Below are 21,636 nucleotides of genomic sequence, written 5' to 3'. Positions count from 1 at the left end.
GATCAACCGTCTCTACCAAGATTTTATCTTGTAATATTAATCTTGACAGTTTACATAAATTATTCTTTGCCACAAAATAAACTTTATCAGCAACTGTATCATAAATACCAAACATCGCAGTTTTACACAGTAATTAAACTTCAAAGTAATGAGAGGCATGGCAATTTAAAAGGTCACACGATCACGGAATAGTTATAATGAATGTCTAATGATGATGCAATCTGGGCCACGTTTCAATAAAAAAAAATCCTGTTTTTTGGTTTTTTTTAAGAATACATGGGCGTACTTTATCTCATTTTCGCCTCTAAATTATACAATAAAAATCTCTGAAATACGATACATCGCGGATTGCCAGTTAATGAGTAGCCAAATCTTACGACAGCCTACAAAGTTATGGCATTTTTATTCATTAGGATACCCTCGCCAGCCCGTTAGACGTCTCTATATAGTACAATACCATTGCAGTATTCTATTATGTAACCAAGGGCAATAACTCTAGAAGTAGGTATCTGAAATGGTTGTGGAGAAAAATGTAACGTTAATCCCAATTTCATTTAAAGCGAAAATAGCAAATTTTCTAAGAAAGTGAAAACGTAATTATTTCTAGGTCTTTTGCTCAATAGGTTTTCAACTCACAATTATACGATCATAAGTGTCATTCTCACACTTAAAATTCATTTACACAGAAAATAATAACACAATTACCTCCCAATTACCTCCCTTGTTTTCTATTCTCCACCATGGAGTAGCCTTTTTCAAACGTTTGAAAATGAAGGTAAAAAGGTTATTTTTGCCAATTTCTCAGCTGGCAATAGTGTATTATAGGATTAATAGGATTATTCTTTAACAAGGTAGGACTGTTTATGGATACCATCTATTTTTAGGCTTTATTTAAATAAATTTTAAAAATATAACTTAAAAATTTGCAATTTCCACTTTAATTTCCATATTGGTCGATACCGTGTAACGATATCTTCATTTATGAATTATAATGCTAGGTTCCCACTATCACGATTCGTGCTACGATTGAAATCGTGGTTTTAATCGTGGAGTAATCGTGGTGATCCTACCTAATCGTAACATAATATTGAGGTCAGTCGTGGCAATCGTGTTGATAGTATCAAAACGTATCCGAACGTAACTGCACGTACCAGATCGTGGACAATCCTGTGGTAACGCATCGCACGACAGTGAGAACCTAGCGTTATCGATGTTAACCGGCCATTGACTTGTTTATCTATTTTAAATATTTAATATCCTTTGACGTCAGATTTCGATCCACATTTCCTTTCTAGATTTAAAACCAAAATATTGCCTGTCAGACATCTTTGTAAAATTCCATTTTGCTGATATGCTTAATGTAACTTTACAATAAAGTCTTTGTCCTTCTGGTTAAATGGAGTGACGTCATGGTATATCCAACTGACAGGTATTATACGATAATTATTTAACGTTTATTTCTAAAATAAATCTTTTTATCATTTTTTGATAAAAATGTACAGAAATTGACGTGCAGACGAAAACATACAATTTTTATTAGTGAATAGCTACATTATTTAAATCCGACTTATCACGAAGATCAGAGAGAATGTGACAGAAGAGGAAATATAAATTGTTGTTGTATAAATTTAGCATCGATAAGGGCTAAAAACCATTTAGATGGTGCAGAATATGTAGGGTAATTAACCTCTTGATCTCGATGTAAGGCAGTACTACTCTAATATATTTGAAATGAAATGAAATGGGGTTTAATGTCCTACTGTGCTGCTCCGAACTGGGCTAATGAAGACGGGCATACGCCATACAGTCTGCATCACTGACAAGGGGGAACCACGCCGGAAAATCTGAATGGACTTTCTCGGCCAATTCAGGGATTGAACACCCTGCATTGGCCGAGAAAGTTCATCCAGATTGTCCGCCGTGGTTCCCCCCGCCTCCATTTATCAGTGATGCAGGACGGAGAGCCTGACAAGGACAACTGTCTAGTCGTTCGGATGGGACGAAAAACCGAGGTCCCGTGTACACGTAAAAGATCCCTTGACAGTTGGAATTCTATATAGGAGTAGGCCGTAGTGCCGCTGTCCGGGCAAAATTCCCCTCATACATGTAGTACACTGTATGGCGTATGCCCGTCTTCATTAGCTCAGTTCGGGGCAGCACAGTAGGACATTAAACCCCATTTCATTTCATTTCTCTCTCTCTCTCTCTCTCTCTCTCTCTCTCTCTCGTGCACTAACAAACATATAGGTTACAAATACAACTCTGATGATATACTTCCTCATCCGATCTGAAATCAATGTTTCAGCCACGAGGGTATATTGATTAGAACGGGTTTAATAATAAGTGATCTATGAAATTAAGACGATTTGTACTAAATGGTTTCAATGAGTTTTACCTCGAGGAGTAGATTTCTCTCTGAAGTTCTCGTGTACTTCTAGTTGTTAGCCTGAGGTTAAATCGTCTAATATCTAGCATGAACATTAAAGATACATTATGGGATATTCGATAACGAGTTGACAGTTCTCACTATAATAGTTAAAAACTAGATAATGTAAAGGCATTTTGCGGAAAATTTCATTCAAATTGATCCACTATGAACCGAGAACTAAGCGATTGAAATTTTCGCCTAGCCGCGATCATCATTGCTAAAGTCAATACGATAAACAGCATAGTCTCGATTATCCAGTTAATCGTTAAATCGTGAAGGAAAGTTATGCAGTAAATCGGCTCATAATCCACTAAAGATCACAAGCTAGCGATGTCATCTAGAGTTGATTATGGTCTGGATAGGTTAATTAATGTCTAATTAATAATTTAGATAGAATTTCAGGGCTAAAGAAAGACCTGCAATAGACAGATTTAGCTCTTGCATAATGTATGTTTAAATGGAGTTAAAGTAGCGAAGTATTTAATTCCGTATCATTCACAGGCTTCCACATTGAAAGCACGAATTATATGTCAATTGAAATCAACATTGATGTTGTGATCTTACCGGGAAAAGATGGGCTTCTGATATCCATGCAATATTTAAGACAAAATAAACATTTTACCATTGGTTTACGAATCTTGTACAGCGCCATTTGTAACAAGGGACTCGAAGAACAAGTCATGTCAAACGGTGACCCCATGCGCAATAAATACTATCGGTGTAGACTGGAGTAACCAGACGCTAGAGATTGCCATTCGATTGAGAATTCTGACGTATTTCGCCGAACACAACTGATTTGAAATTAGAGTAAAAACAGAAGCGATTGAATGTAAATCAGTTTATATACATTCATATTACATTATTATATGTGTTGCGATCTATCTGTGTCAATTTCTAGGTCCCAAATATTAGAGATTTAGCGCCTTTAATATACACGTTGTACATGAGATGAAATCTGACTGAACGCCCTACTGTTCTGCGCCATGTAGTGTGCTATGAGGAACATTTCACCAGGACAGCGGCTCTATGGTCTACTCTTAAGTCGAATGCCATCTTTCAAGGTTCTGTTACGTGCATGTTAATCTGTATATGGGGCGTATGTATTTTTTGTACCATTTGTACACGAGGCCTCGTTTTTTTGTACCATTCGAACGACTATACATTGTCCCTCACTGTAAAAAGATAGAGAAATGGGGTTTAACATCCACTCGACATAAGCTACGCCATTTCGCGACTAACATCAATAATTCGCTTGCGGGTAGAGTCTTTAGCAGTGGAATAAAACCGGAGGACCCGTTGAAAACCCACGAGGTTGAATAGGCGATCGCACTTCCTTATCACGTGTCAGCGAGGAATCCGAACCACCCCACTTGGCCCAATGTCAATCCTTAATGCTAGGTTCCAACTATTACGATTCGGTCTACGATTGAAATCGTCGTTTTAACCGTGGAGTAATCGTGGTGATCCTATCAGGCCTTATCGTAATTATATTGTGGTCATACGCAGCAATCGTGTTGATCGTATCGAAACGTACCCGAACGTTTCTGCACGTACCAGATCGTGGAAATCGCATCGCACGACAGTAGGAATAGCATTACACGCGTTAAACCTTTCGGCCAGCAAACCAACCCCTCTACATGGGTATTAGAATGTTTGTATTATAGCATGACCACCGCGACGATAAAATGAACTTCTCACGCTAGGTTGTCGTGGGAACCGATAATTATAAATAATATATCATACAATGGACCCCTTGTAAATTAGCCTACATTATAGGAAAGGTACAATTTACTAGTAAATTAGATGTCGCGCGTCCTTTTTTTACGTCCACATTGAAATGTCGTCGTATATTGTCGTCGCCCCCGTCCGTCGGTCCGCCCGTCTATCGGTCCGGCGTCCACAATTGCTTGTGGACGCACCAAAGGCTAAGGTTAATATCCGATTGGCTTGAAATTTACACACAGTGCTTAAGGTCATTCGACAAAGAAGCCTACTGATTTTCAACGATTACTGATAATTACTGCCCGAGTTATGGCCCTTGATGACTTTGAAATATCTTGTGGATGCTCTACAGGCCAACGTGATAATTCAATTGACTTTAGATTGATACAAGGCCTTGAGATGAACAAGTATATTGATTTTCAGTGATTTTTGATAACTTGAACAGTTAAATATTAAATATTTTGTATACTAAACGTTAGCATGGGATAGAGAGAAAGAGAGAGAGAGAGAGAAAGAGTGAGAGATAAATGTGGTTTAACGTCCAATCGAAACCAACTAGATCATTTAGGGACTAACACATGGTTCAATTGTAGGGGTCTTTGGGGGGGGGGGGGAGGACCCGGAGAAAATCCACGAAGTTGGACGGGTGACTCTACTCCTTGTCACCTACAACCGGTAAATCGAAACCACACCAGTTGACTCAATGACAGACCTTATGATACACCGCGCACGCGCTAACCATTTGGCCATTCACCCTCTTGCGACCTTTATTAGACAGACAGATAAATGAAATGTAATGGGGTTTAACGTCCTACTGTTCTGCTCCGATACTGGGCTCATGAAGACGGGCATACGCCATACAATGTGCTATGAAGGAAATTTTGCCCGGGCAGCCCCACTATCGCCTACTTTATATCGAATTCCAACTGATAAGGGATCTTTACGTGCACGCCAATGCATATAAGGGACCTAGGTTTCCGTTCCACCCAAACGACTAGACAACTGTCCTTGACATGAAAGATAAACAAAATTACATACACCTTAAACTGGCTGATATTTTATCTCAGTGAAAGACAACAATAACAAACTCTGTGGTGGATAAAACCAGTAGGAGATAATTTGACACTACATTTCAGAGAATTAAATTTATTTATCACTGTTTATATTAGCCTCCTAGTGTCTCGCAATACATTCACACAAATGCCTTTCTATTAAAAAATCTTGGTCAAACCCCACAAAAAAATCGCCACCCAAATTCAACAATCTTCCTAGTGAAAAGGCTAACGGGTCCGCCGTCGTACTAATGGAATGTCTGGCTATCTGGCAAGCTTACCAGTAGAATCGCTAACGGTTCGACAATCTTACCAGTAGAATCTCTCACGGTTCGGCAATCCTACCCCCGGAAACGCCAACGGTTCCGCAATATCACCAGTGGAAAAGCTAACCGACGATTCGGCAATGATTTGAGTGGAAACTCTAACAGTTCGGCAATCTTACCAATGGAAAGGGTTAGACACTCTGAAATTCGTTTTATATTGTTATGTTTTGACCACATAACTATGGTAACCCTAACTTGTAACATATAACACCCTTTCTTTATAACCTGATATCTAAGTAATAAAACCCTACTGTGTATATACATAGTATCTCTTTTATCAGATAGGATTTCACAGAATTTCACAGCTTACTCAAATAGTTGAAATAATTTGTTCACTCACTGTGTAATAAGCCTATAATATGATCCTAGTAATAGTGGCGATATCCCTTGTCGCTAGTCCTTCGTCTTGGATAAAAAACAGAGATATAGGTTGCATATTAGAAGTGTACTTAAAATATCATTTAACAGTTGGAATGCAACGAAGAAGTGTTCGGGCTCATGTTTTTGAAATGGCTTAAATTATCTATTCAAGAACTAAATCTGTCTATTGCAGGTCTTTCTCGGGGCTTAAATGTTACACAGATACAGTATGTAAGAGCTAGCCATTCTTGCTAAAATAGTTCGAAAATAGATAATGTAAAATGAATAATTTGAAAATTTCATTCAAATTACTCTATTGCGAGCGAAGATATTGCCTTTGAAGGTTTGTCAAGACGTGTGCAATAATTTCAACCACCGTACTGGTTGTTCGAAGCTAAGTCTCGCTCCTCCATTTTTCAATTAAATCAAAATATCTGCAATAGGCAGATTTAGCTCTTGCATAATAATGTATGTTTAATTAGACATTTATTAACACAAGACCAGAATCAACTTTCTATGTCATCGTATGCTCTTGATGTTCAACGAATTTAAAAACGAATGCCATTTAATGAGACTTTGTTTACTATCGTTACAACGGTAGCAATGACAACCGAGACTCCGCTATCCTCCAAACAGCCCCTAACTTAGCTCAGAATGATGTAATTTGACTGAAATTTTCAACTTATTCCCTTTTCATTATTTACTTGTTTACTTTTATAGCGAGAACTGTCAGCCCTTTATCTAAATCTTTACATACAGCATATTTCTGTCATATTGTAACTGCCGTATTTGTATTTCTACAGCGATGGTGGAAAGTATTGCCCGTTTCGATTTACTTTTCATCAATTTCCAACATTTTCAAACACAACCCCGTATTTGGCAATATCTACGACTCTACCCATGGCTAGTGATAATCGAGATTGAAAATACCGTGATTCTACTCAGCCGACGCTTTCATTTCGTCCCGCCCGTCTTCATTAGCCGAGTAGGAGCAGAACAGAAGGACGTTAAACCCCATTTCATTTCATTTCATTCCGTTCAGTTTATTATTATAGCAGTAGCCAAACGGAAGGGGGTGGGGGTCCACGGTGGCTAAGTGGGTAAGACGACTGTTCGCTAGCCTGGAGTTCGGGTGTTCGGTCCCTGCATTGGCCGAGAAAGTTCATCCAGATTTTCTGGCGTGGTTCCCCCTTGTCAGTGATGCAGGACGGAGGGTCTGACAAGGACAGCTGTCTAGTCATTCGGATGGTACGAAAAACCGAGGTACCGTGTACACATTGACAGTTGAAATTCGATATAAGAGTAGGCCGTAGTGTCGCTGTCCGGTCAAAATTTCCCTCATAGCATACTGTATGGCGTATGCCCGTCTTCTTTAGCCCAGTTCGGAGCAGAACAGTAGGACGTTAAACCCCATTTCATTTCATTTCAGTAGCCATACATTTTATTTTTCTTCTGCTTACAACTCCAACATTGAGATAAAAAACGATAACATTATCAAATACAATGTTTAGTCAGAGATGATACTAATGGACCGACAAGGTTAATATTTGACATATCGACATTACAACTTCAATGCACTATAAACATTAAAACGATGGAACTGTCAGTAAATATCAATAAATCACTAAAACACGTTTATATTGTCCAGTATTACTTCATTATAATAAAACACCATCATCACCGGGTGTTTATTCAATGTTAATGTATGTACTCTGTTAAAAACCCGAAAACAAATCTAATTATTGTTTAGGAGGTTTTGTTTAAAGAGGCGTTCACACTTTCGCAGTCTTTACGAGTTGGTTAAATAAATAATTTGTGATTGGCGTGATTTGATGTTCCACCTAGAGTGTTCAAATTAAATTGCTGGTAAAGTTAGAGGAACATCTGTCGAACCACTGTCGCGATATAAACGTTTTAATCCCCGCTTTACGAATCGTAAAAACAATTCCTAAAATTGAATATATTTATTTTCGTGGTTAGTGACAATGCCGCTTTAATACATTGATAATATTGTCCTGGTGTTATTATCATCGTTACTAGAAACACTAAACTATGTTGAATATAGTATTGTCTTAGTCTTATTATCATCGTTTTAGAAACAGTATCTAGTAACATTCAAGTATAATGGTTGGTTGATTCTATACAATAATAACACTGTGATATATAGCTGGATTACGATTAAGTGTGTAAAGAATATGCTTGTTAAACATCAACACATTAAATCTGGCCATATATCAAATCAAATGCTATCTTTCAAACGCTTTACTTATTTCAACCACACCCCGCCCTCATCACCCGGCTGCTCAAACATCATCAGGGGGGGGGGGGGGGGTGGACGGCCGAATGGTTAGCACGTGCGCGCTGTATTATAAGGCCTGCCATTGAGCCAACTGGCTTGGTTTCGAACCCCCGGTTGTACGTGACAAGGAGTAGGGTCGCCTGTTCAACCTCGTCGGTTTTCTCCGGGTCCTCCGGTTTCCTCCCACTGCTAAAGACCCCTACGCGCAAGCGAATTATAGAGATAAAATTAAACCATATGTTAGTCCCGAAATGACCTAGTTTGTGTCGAGTGGACGCTCAACCCCATCTCTCTCTCTCTCTCTCTCTCTCTCTCTCTCTAACATCATCAAATATGTGTTCTGTCCTCACGACGACCAAAGTCGTGTGTTTTATTCAGTTTGTATAACCCCACCTTTCGGGGAATCTTTTTATACATAGGCGTATTCTATACCTTTCCCTTTCGGTCTCTGTATATACCCTGACCCCTTCCATAATTAACCGACGATTTAAGTGATATTTGTTTTTCCGTAGATTTAGTCAATACTAAACTAAGGGGCTTTTATTAGAAAATGGTTAAAGGTGCGACCACTTTAAAAAAATACTTTGTAACTTTGTCACAATTTTTTGGTGTATAGACTTGTTTCTCACGTGGGTATAGTATATCCAAAAATGTCATCTTTTATCCGAATATATGTGGCCGTCAGTACGAGTTATAATACAACAAGTGTCGTCTCATATTATTTACCATCTAGTCACAGTAAATCAACATCTACTATTGTAAAATACACATGTCAGAAAATACAGATTGAAAAGATGACCCCAACCCCCGTTCTTCTCTACTGATTCTTAAAAACCTATTTACTTTATTAAAAGATTTTTTCATTAAATAAAGATTTTGGCATAAATGAGACACTTTAAAGTGAAAATGACTGTAAAATCATAGAACGCTACATTCTGACGATTTTCAGATTCCATATTAGTTACAACCGTGTGACGCTAGATTCTCCATTAAGTCATAACATTATGACGTTAAAACCATATTACGCGCTATTCAATATGGCGTAAAAATCACACGACGTTATATCAACATGATGCTAAAATTTGACGACGCTATATCAGTATGACGTAAAAATCACACGACGTTATATCAACATGATGCTCAAATTTGACGAAGCTATATCAGTATGACGTAAAAATCACACGACGTTATATCAATATGGCGTATAAAAATCACATGACGTTGTATCAATATGATGTTACAATATCACACGACGTTAATTTATATTACGTTAAAATCACACGACTTTATATCAATATGACGTTAAAACCACACGACTTTATATCAATATGACACACGACTTTATATCAATATGACGTTAAAATCACACGACTTTATATCAATATGACGTTAAAATTATACAACTTTATATTCAATATAACGTAAAAATCACATGATGCCAAAAGACGTAAAAATCATGACTATATTGAATATTGAATATTACGTTGAAACCATACGGCGCCATATTTACACATGCATTATGCAAGAGCTAATCTGCCTATTGCAGTTCTTTCTTTAGGCCTTAAAATTATTAATTAGACATTAATTAACTTATCAAGACTATAATCAACTCTCGATGCCATCATTAGCCTGCGATATTTAGTGGATTTAAACACGTTTTGTCGTGGTTTTGTGATGGATGATTTCACGTAAAAGTGGATAATCGAGACTTTGTTTATTATCGAACCAACTGTAGTAATGACGATCGAGGCTAGCCTAAAATTGAATCTCTAATATCTCGGTTCAGAGTGCAGCAGTTTGACTGAAATTTTCAGCATATTCCGTTTTCATTATCTATTCTTTTAACTATTATAGCGAGAACTGCCAACTCTTTAACCAAATCTTACCCAATGCCCCTTTGACATGGTATAAGAATGGCATGACTATTTTGTATATGACGATAAAGTTATTTGAAGGTAACTTAATATAAGTAGGTTGTCGCGTAGCTAATTACAAAACGAAGTAGAGCAAAACGTTAAGCTCTTGGATTATTTCTATACATCAGTGAATACATACAATTATACCAGTTTAAACCTAGCTTAGACCTATAATTTGTTTATCTCAAGATTTTAATCTCTAGTTTAGCATTCCATGTCAAGTTTTTTTTAAAATATATTCTCTTTTAAGTCACGAATACTTCAAGCTAACTGAACTGCTTAATAACAGGCTATTTGCAAAATAGGAAATATTTTAAAGTTTTAGATTATGTTACAAACTGAGACTAGAAGTAAACCTTTACTTAAGGGAAAGCGAATACATCATATTAAATATACTAGAAACACGAATGTATTTATTGTTTAAGCGGTTCGGGTTAAAAATAAGTAAAGTGAGCCATTCCCGAGCACACCCACCCCTCCGTCTATAATTACCATTAACTAAACTCCATAAACCTGTTGCGCTCTATTGGTGAATTTAAACCATGGGGTCCTTTTCACAGCCTGACTTCATTAACCCTGTTGGAGGAGAAAAGTAGGACGTTAAACCCCATTTCATTTCATTTCTCTTAGAGTAAGGAACATCAAAGGGTAATGAATATGTGTAATTCTGTTTTTAGAGTAAATTGCTAGTTTTAATTTAAGAAGGAATGGCTAATAACTAAAATATCTACAAAATACAGAAACAAAAATCAGCTACCTCTTTTTTATTATCCTAGAACATATTTTACAACATACATGGCGCTCTAGAGATCATAACGTCTGTCATCCATCACAAATGTCGTGGTTTCTACCCAGGGCTCACGCTGTCAGTCGCCAAAGTCGCAATTTGCGATAAAAACATGAAAATGGCGATTAAAATTTGATTATGGCGATAATTTTGGCGAAAAAGTTTTAGGGTACTTGCGATTCTTTTTGAATCGTTAATATTCTAGTCGTATATATATATGTGATCTATGCCATAACTTGCCCGGGTTGTACGGAGCAATATATCGGTCAAACTGAATATTTGAGATCGCGAGTTGCTGTACACAAATCACAGATAAAAAATCCAGAATATCGCATGATATCCCTGAGCGAACATCTGGACATATGTGCACACAACTTTAATACAAAATTCCAAATATTCCCGTTTTACCAGCTCCTAAATGATTGCACAAAACAGAGAACAGTTAAAGAGGAATATTTCATTAAAAAATTTAGACCTCTGCTAAACAAATAAATTAGCTTAATTGATCTCCTATTGATAAGTAGCTAACTGAATAGTGTGTTATGTACATATTATATTTGTTTATTCATTCATCACTATTCATTCATTTATTCATTCATTCATGCAATGTAATGTACCTCTATTGTGACGTCACGAGGGTAACCTTGCAACGTTATTAGTATCAATGGCTTCCTGATGAAAATATATTGAAACATGTAGAAGCAAATCGGTGTTATTTTTATATTTTATACTATGATATATGATACTGTACATTAGAACAACAACTCACTACAGCTATATATATATATATATATATATACATATCCTGGATTGACAATTATATTGAGTGTCAATCACAATCACGGGGGGGGCGGCATACTATAAATTAATCACCTCACTGATAATCCGGATCGTGCCAATGAGTGCCAGGCTTGTATAAGACCCGGAGTAGGTTCAACGCCTTATCTCCTTGATTTTCTCTCGGTAACTACCGGCTTCCTTGTCCTTCCACTTCTAGAAGCCTATGTGCGGTTGTGAAATATTGAAATATAGATCTCGTAGCCCATATCGCTCATATCTATGTATATTATATATTTGATAAGAATATTTTTGTAATGTAGTCCTGGGGATGGAACTGAGTTCAGTTAAACATATATTTATTATATTTCATAAGAATATTTATTTTATGCAGGGATGGGATTGATAATGTGTGAAATTCTATATTTAAGTTATACATGCGGTTTAACATCTGTTATCTTTGAGTTATATCTGGAGTTTAACATATATCTGTTATATTTGAGTTATACATGGGGTTTAAATCTGTTATATTTGAGTTATACATGGAGTTGAACATATATCTGTTATATTTGAGTTCTACACGGAGTTAAACATTATATCTGAGTTATACATGGAGTTGAACATATATCTGTTATATTTGAGTTATACACGGAGTTAAACATTATATCTGAGTTATACATGGAGTTGAACATATATCTGTTATATTTGAGTTATACACGGAGTTTAACCTAGATCTGTAATATTTGAGTTATACACGGAATTTAACCTAGATCTGTTATATTTGAGTTATACATGGAGTTTAACATTTATTTGTTATATTTGAGTTATACACGGAGTTAAACTTTATATCTGAGTTATACATGGAGTTGAACATATATCTGTTATATTTGAGTTATACATGGAGTTTAACATATATTTGTTATATTTGAGTTATACATAGAGTTTAACATATATTTGTTATATTTGAGTTATACATGGAGTTTAACATCTGTTATATTTGAGTTATACACGGAGTTTAACAAATATCTTTTATATTTTAGTTATACATGGAGTAGATTTGAGTTATACATGGAGTTTAATTCTATGTTTGTTATATTTCAGACATGGGGTTAATAATGAGTACCGTCAACTATATATTTGGTGGAGGAGGAGGGGGACCAGAAATGGACATACCTGATAAAGTTACTGGTTTATCCAAGAGAGAGCAACTCGCCATTACATCTAGCTGGGATCTAATCAAGGTTAATGCAAAAGATAATGGCGTTGAACTATTTATTAGGTAAGAATTTTGTCATATTTCTATATGACCGAAGACCACGGAGGGATCGTTACAATCAGAAACGTGGCATAGGTCATTCACCTTTCTGGAACACCTGATACCACTTCTCGGGAACCGTGGTGGCAGTGAGAGAGAGAGAGAGAGAAATGGGGTTTAGCGTCCACTCGACACAAACGAGAGAGAGAGAGAGAGAGAGAGAGAGAGAGAGAGAGAGAGCACTTGACACAAACCAGGCCAATTCTGGACTAACATATTGTTCAATATTTTGAATAATTCGCTTGCGCGTACGGGTCTTTAGCAGTGGGAGGAAACTGGGGGACCCGGAGGAAACCCACGAGGTTGGACAGGCTGAGTGAGTAAGACATTGGTCACGTGTTACATACCTGTGTTGATCGAATAATTGATCGGGATTTTCCGGCGTGGGGTGATACCCCTTGTCAGTGGCAAGGGGCAACGCATAGTCATCATTAGCCCAGTAATTTCAGAACAGTGGACGTTAAACCCCATTTCATTTTTATGTTTATATCACTGATCATTTATTCAAATTGTTCGCAGAGCTAACGAATTTTTGTATTTGTATTCAAGTTAAATGTATTTATCATAAATCAACGATGAAAATGGTTGCATCTCATTTCACACAGCTATTGGGTTTTTTCGTCTCGGAATTTGAACGTTGATTTTGTTGATATGTAGCCGACATTTTGTTGAATAAAAACTAGGTAATGTATAAAACATGTTTGTGTATTGCATGAGCAGACGGCCTAATGGTGAAAACAATCTTCATCACACTTAAAACCACAAACATTGTAAGATCTACAAAAAAAAACCCACAAAAAAACAAAAAAAGCACACAAAAATAAGAAAATAAAACCCTGATTAAATCTAGTAAAAACACGAGTTAAAAAAGAATGAGGAGTGTTGTGATAGAAACAACAGACAATAATATATTCTTCTACTTTTATATCAAATAAATTATCTTTAACAAGGTAGACAATTGGTTACATTAACGCATTTACAAATTTTTATTAATGTTGGTTAAAGTAACACAATACAAATCGTCGCTCTTCTGGTGAACGGACGAATCTGATATATTTTTATTGAGAATTATGTGTTTAAAATTTGCATTCTGTTGTTATATCTGTGGACATCAAATAATAACATTCATTTGTGATTTAATATTTGATACATATACATCAGGACACCGAACGCAATACTTAAATATTTAAGATTTGTCGGTTCGCCAGAAACGCGACGAAATGTTAGTAAAGTTTGTTAAATTAACAGATTTATGATAGTTGGTTAAATTAGCACACCAAAGTTGGTTAAATTAGCACCCTTAAATTGGTTAAATTAGTCCACTAAAGTTGATTAAATTAACACAATTACAAATTTGAGTAAAGTTGGTTAAATTAACACATTTAATAAAGTTGGTTAATTTAACACACTAAAGTTGGTTAATTTAACACACTAAAAATGGTTAATTTGACACATCTACAAAAGTTGGTTAAATTAATTTAAACAGGTTGGTTAAATTGACACATTCTCTAAGTTAAAATGATGTACAATTCGTATTTAAATGTATTACGGGACAATTGTATAGGTGCTATGGAAACATGGGATAGATACCATCGGTTAACAGGACGTATATTTAATCAGATCGTAGACATAATAAGTTAACATATCTTACACATAATAAGTCGACAAATCATAGACACGACACAGACGTAACGCGTTAACATGTAGACATAATACATAAACATGCAGACACGACATAGACATAATACGTTAACATGTAGACACGACAGAGACATAACACGTTAACATGTAGACACGACACAAACATAATACGTTAACATGTAGACACTACATAGACATAACACGTTAACAAGTAGACGCGACAGAGACATAACACGTTAACAGGTAGACACGACATAGACATAACACGTTAACAGGTAGACACGACATAGACATAACACGTTAACAGGTAGACACGACATAGACATAACACGTTAACAGGTAGACAAGACATATACATAATACGTTAACATGTAGACACGACATAGACATAATACGTTAACATATCGTAGACATAATAAGTTATCATGTCTTAAACATAATACGTCTACAAATCATAGACACGACATAGACATAATATGTAGACACGACATAGACATAATACGTAAACATGTAGACACGACATAGACACGTTAACATGTAGACACGACATAAACATAATACGTTAACATAACGTAAATACATAACGGCAAGTCGTACACATAACGCCAATCTGTAGACATATGACCAAGTCGTAGACATTCCGATTTCCTCCCACTGCTAAAGACCCATACGCGCCAGCGAATTATTGAAAAAAATTAAACCATATGTTAGTCCCGAAATAACCTAGTTTGTGTCGAGTGGACGTTAAACCCCATCCCTCTCTCTCTCTCTCTCTCTCTCTCTCTCTCTGACGTTGATGTAAATTATAATTATAATGTAGATACTCTGTTCCGCCCAAAGAACAATGAAAGCTACACCTGGTGATTAGAACGTATTAATTGTAAAACAATCCGCGGTTTTATTTTTTTTATATCCCGATCAACCTCTATATTTGTTTACATTTTCTCTACAACGAAATCATTATACCACTAGTGGTAACCCTAAAAAAATTAACTTGACAACAGGAGAACAAGAAAAAAAAATGGTTAAAATGTTGATTAATTACAGCTTGGGTGAAGAATGATGTTTAATTCCGGGATAATGCACAACACATCTGTTTAAGATTGTGTGAACGTTCGTGTTTCAAATAATGAAATCTTTTACTCAGATGACCTTGTAGATATTTAGATTAGAATACATAAATGAAATACTTTTTAGCACGGACCTGGCTAATGAGAGAGAGAGAGAGAGAGAGAGAGAGAGAGAGAGAGAGATAGATGGGGTTTAACGTCCACTCGACACAAACTAGGTCATTTCGGGACTAACACATGGTTCAATTCTATTTCTATAATTCGCTTGCGCGTAGGGGTCTTTAGCAGTGGGAGGAAACCGGAGGACCCGGAGAAAACCAACGAGGTTGGACAGGCGACCCTACTCCTTGTCAACCTGGCTAATGAAGACGGGCATACGCCATGCAGTGTGCTATGGGGAGAATTTTGCCCGGACAGCGACTTTTCTGCCTACTCTTCATGGAATTCCAACTGTCAATGATTATTTCAAGCTGACGCGTACACGAAACATTGTTTTTGTCCCCATCCCATCTACTAGACACTGATCCTTGCCACGCCCTAAGACCTTGCACCACTGACAAGAGGAAGCCTCGTTGTAAACACGATAGGCCTACATGTGTTATTCAAGATGTGGTATACGGTGTTCGTGACGACCGTGGGGGAGGGGGGTAGAATCACATCAATAGAGCTGAATGCATATTTAGGTCAGTTGAAAAACTTGTGGTGGTTTGCAACCAGACATGGGGAATCTTGTTCATTTATTGGGTTATCCGCCCCTTTACGATTCCAGAAACTTCAAAATAAAGCAGCGCGGATCATAACCAAGACAGCTTCCATTCCGTCAACGTATTAATTTTGAAATACTGTCTATTACGTATTCTGCTCTAAATGACGATTCTTCAGCTCAATACCTTAGAGACCTCCTCAACACCAATAAACCTTACAGAACCCTTCGATCACAATCAGACAACCTCTTAATTAAGCCTTTTTCAAAAACCAACTCCGGGGATAAATCTTTCCCAGTCGGTGCTCCGAAGTTATGGAATTTAATATCAAACGAAACCAAAGCGTAAATTATATTAAAGGTTTTAAAAAGTATCCTTTTAATCAAATATACAACTGATTGAATACGGTTCTATTTCTGTTTGTGTCAGACTTTTACCCATGTTCATGAAGCAACGACTGCGAGTTTACAACTTCTGGACGTTGCTGGATTACTTCACAATTCCCGAACCTACAGCTATGTTATCTTCACAATTCCCGAACCTACAGCTATGTTATCTTCACAATTCCCAAACTTACAGCTATGTTATCTACAGACACGTGAGCAGTAGCGTCCAATCATAGGTTGTGACATCGCGTCCTCCATGGAAACCTTGACATTGAATGAACCTTGAACTTTGCAACTCGATTATCACAGGTAGACATTTTAGCTTGAAAGCGCGAGACTTGGTATCCGCGACGATCGAGGAATCTGATAGACGCACAATCTGGGCTTGTACCCAATTGAAATTATTGCCGAAATATGCAGGGTATTACGTGAAGGCCTTGATAAGATGTACGTAGTTAAAGTCAGATCAAGCTTTCTATATATTGAAGATCACTTTTACCACGAGTACTAAATGTTCTCTGTTTTTTTGTTGATGTCTTTTTTATGGATTAATGGTGTGATTGTTGTGATTTTTGTGAGTCGTACTTTAACAAAGCGCCCGTGAGCACCTCGCTGGGTTGAATTGTCGGTGCTATATAAATGAATTAATTATTATTATTATTATTATTACCTACCATGGTAAATATGCATGACATGTCATGGTTGTCAGTTTCTATTACAATGACAAGATAATTATCTACATGTCTGACAGGTCTATATCATAAACAAAACAGAATTTGATACACGACAATAACTTCTCTTATAAATAGACCAAAATATAAAATAAAACTAAACTGTCTTTCACCGTTTTGTACATTCTTCGTTGACAGCTTAATGGATAGCAAAAATGTTCGGGATGCTTAATTTGTAAGATTAAGATGACTGGCCAGGGCCCTGTTTCTGGAAATCTTAACTAAAGATAAAATCCAAATGTTAGTAGATACTTCAATTTTGATTGGCTAAGCACTAAAATCAATCTAATATTATCCAATTAAATTACTAAAATATGGATTTTATCTTTGTTAAAATTTCGTGAAACAGGCCCCTGATCTTTTCACGTCCACTTTCACAATAATGATATCGTAGACCGATATGATGGCATTAAACCAAACCAATGCTTCTTCTAACATTTCATGTCATAATCCAGGAAGCCAGTCAACATTTCAGTGATGGATCAAATATCACAATTCCATGCCAACGAATTCATGAATACTAAATAACAAAAATTCTAACCGAGTTATCATCTTGTTTATCAAGATGAAAATACTCGGGTCCAGGTCAAATCAGAATAATATTCTACCCTTCAGTTGTTTAAGTCTTTGTGCGTCATTATAATCCCACATTGAAATGTCGTCGTATATTGTCATCGCCCCCATTCGTCCGCCTGCCCGTGGACACCCTAGAAAGAGATGGGGTTTAATGTCCACTCGACACAAACTAGGTCATTTCGGGACTAACATATGGTTTAATTTGTTTTTCAATAATTATTATCCATGATATTAATTGTTGTGTATACTAACAGAACTAGATGCACAATGGGTTGTTCTTGTAACGTGACCTCGTGGGTTTTCTCCGGGTCCTCCGGTTTCCTCCCAGTTGTACGTGACAAGGTCGCCTGTCCAACCAAGTGGGTTTTCTCCGGGTCCTCCGGTTTCCTCCCATTGCTAAATATCCCTACGCGCAAGCGAATTATTGAAATAAAATTGAACCATTATGCTAGTCCCGAAATGACCTAGTTTGTATCGAGTGGACATTAAACCCCATTTCTCTCTCTCTGTTACTCGTAATCAGGTGTTAGTGTGTTGTAAATGTTTTCATTGCCCGGACGATTGAGCTGCTGTGGGCGTATGTTTCTTATCTGGCTTAATCCACGCTAAACTTGATTTTTTAACAGTTATTTTTAAGAAATCAAAATCAAAATAACAACGGAATATGCTCTCCCGGTTTGAATTCAATCGGTTTAAAAAGAATCCCATTAAAAGACTTCAGGAAGAAAGCTAGTAGGCGTTGGCTTGTGTTAACTATACCCTTTATGCCATCTGTAGGTGGGAGAGGGGGGGGGGGTCACGGTGGCTAAGTGGGTAAGACGCTGGCTCGCTAGCCTGGAATTCGGGTGTTCGATCCCTGCATTGGCCGAGAAAGTTTATCCAGATTTTCCGGCGTGGTGATGCAGGGCGACGGGCCTGACAAGGACAGCTGTCTAGTCGTTCGGATGGGACGAAAACCGACGTCCGGTGTACACATTGGCGTCCGCTTAAAAGATCCCTTGACAGTTGGAATTCGATATAAAAGTAGCCGTAGTGCCGCCGTCCGGGCAAAATTTCCCTCGTAGCACACTGTATGGCGTATGCCCGTCTTCATTAGCCCAGTTCGGAGCAGAACAGTAGGATGTTAAACCCTATTTCATTTCATGATGAAACTCTACAATTAATAAAACACCCTATACCATTTCTAATTCGAGGAGATGCGTTATAGCTATGCTCAAGGATCTTGAGCTCGAGTCCCTCCAGACGAGAAGGGCCCAGGCTAGAGCTACCATGATGTACCGGGTAGTTCACAACCTGATAGATATACCACCAACACTTCTCCAACCAGCTGGCTCGATGACCAGAGGTCACACCAACCGTCATGCAGTCTCAAGGCTTACCAAGACTCCTTCTTCCCTGCCGGAATCAGTCTGTGGAACAAACTGCCAACCAATACTGTGGATGCCGATACCCTGGATATCTTTAAGTCCAGGATCGGAACGTTCCAGCCCTAGGCAACCATGCCTGTTTTTAGCCTGTTTTTAGAAATGTGAACTCGCCACAACACGATTTTAACCTTTTAGCCATGTGCGAATATGTTCAAAACAGAACCCGGCACATTATTGGAAGTAGAAGAGATGTAAAATATCTAAATTCAAGGAACATCGTTTAGTCGCTCGGATGGCACGGAAAACCGTGGATCCGTGTAATGTTGGCGTGGGGGTAAAATGGTCTTGACAGTTAGAATTTAAAGTATGCCCGTCTTCATTAGCCCGAAACTTCGTGCACTATTTGACATGCATGTAAAAGGGTAGGCCGTAGTGCCGTTATCCGGACAGGAAGTCCCTCATAGCACACTGTATGACGTATGCCCGTCTTCATTAGCCAAGTCGGTGCAGAGTAGCAGGACGTTAAACCACATTTCACGAAGTTAAAATACCTTGCCACATACATTAATAAAATATTACCAATAATTTTAAATGTAATATAGTAATATAATATTATGATATAAAAATATGAAGGCTATTTCCTGCGTTCTATATATTATTATACCTGACACGTGAAATGATTTATTGAATTGTCTCCCATCAGTTTAAAGGTCAACTTCACATCATGTCGTATTATAATTCATCAAATATAAAACATGATTGTTGGTGGGTCGTTACCCTGGGAGTATATTCTGAGAGACAGAGAGAGAGAGAGAGAGAGAGAGAGAAGAGAGAGGGAGAGATTAACGTCCACTCGGGACCCTACTTCTTGTCACCTACAAGACAAGGCAAGATGGGAGTATATTCTAAAACGTAGTCTCTCTTTCTCTCTCCATCTCAGCGGCTAAGAGAGAGAGAGAGAGAGAGAGGGGTTAACGTCCACTCGGGACTAACATATTCTTTAGCAGTGGGAGAAAACCGGAGGACCAGGGGAAAACCCACGTGGTATGGACAGGCGACCTTACTTCTTGTCACGTACAACCGGCGAATCGAAACCACGCCAGTTGACTCAGTGAATGGCAAACCTTATGATGCAGCGTGCACATTGGCGTGCTCGTAAAAGATCCTTTGACAATTGGAATTCGATATAAGAGTAGACCGTAGCACACGGTATGGCGTATGCCCGTCTTCATTAGCCCAGTCAGAGCAGAACAGTAGGACGTTATTTAAACCCCATTTCATTTCATTTCATTTTTTTCTCTCTCTTTCCCGCTCTCCATTCCCTGCCGATACCTGTACTCTTGAGACATGTAGCTTTATAAATCGACACTTTGCGTGTCCAATCTAAATTAATAACAGTTTTTATTAACATAGAAAATACAGAAAACATTACCCCCCAACTAAAGATGCTATTCTTGTCTAGGAAATAAAGTTGGAACCTTTAAATAACAGTTGAATGACGCCATCAAAAAGTTTATAATGTCATTCACTCTCTGCAAATTAATCTAGCGCCTGTCACATGTCGACATTATCGGAACTCAAAACTAATGAATCGTTTATTAATAGCATTTTTTTTCTGGTTGCTGTTTTTCAAATTTGTGAATTATTTCAATAAAGATGTCCACCCACAAGATAGTAATTTATTTTCTGCATTTAGAAGACAAAATTGAGTTGAATTTAATACGTTGATAACACATATGTTCAATATCAATTTTCTTTGCGTTTTATTTTTGAGGAAAAAAAGTATTTTTTCAGTTGCCGATGCATCAACAAATCTGTAGATATATTTCTGGAAATGCCTGTCCTCCCACGTTTCATTAAAAATAATCTGTTTAATGTGTTTTTTTATACACTCACATTCAAAAGTGGGCGTATATCTTGTCGTCGTACATGTTCGCCCGTCCGTCCGTCGCCCACAATTTCTTACAAATACTCTACACACTGCAGTTATTACTCGATCGTTATTAAAAAAAGCGTGGAGAATGATAAACGCCGTTTTGTCGAATCATGTGAACGATCTATGTTATCATATGCATTGCACAGATTGGGTCAAACGAAGAAGCGTATTCCTTATTTAATTCTAGACTTATTGCTCTTGCTCCATTTGTAACTTTTTGTGAATTCTGCAACAACAATTGTC

The 21,636-nt window shown here is 37.4% G+C and overlaps 1 long non-coding RNA gene across 1 annotated transcript in view; it reads left to right on the top strand.

Annotated features, from left to right (window-relative positions):
- LOC126828898 (uncharacterized) overlaps window positions 1-21,636 on the top strand; it is a 48,123-nt gene that overhangs the window by 26,143 nt on the left and 344 nt on the right. Inside the window, exon 2 of the long non-coding RNA XR_007683279.2 lies at window positions 12,769-12,946. This is a non-coding gene — a long non-coding RNA (uncharacterized LOC126828898). The remainder of the gene's footprint in view (window positions 1-12,768; window positions 12,947-21,636) is intronic.

Source organism: Patella vulgata, chromosome 7 (genome assembly GCF_932274485.2).
Source record: "Patella vulgata chromosome 7, xgPatVulg1.2, whole genome shotgun sequence".
Classification (NCBI taxonomy): Eukaryota; Metazoa; Mollusca; class Gastropoda; family Patellidae; genus Patella; species Patella vulgata.
The sequence above is the reverse complement of the archived record's forward strand: the minus strand, read 5'-3'. Positions and strand labels throughout refer to the sequence as shown.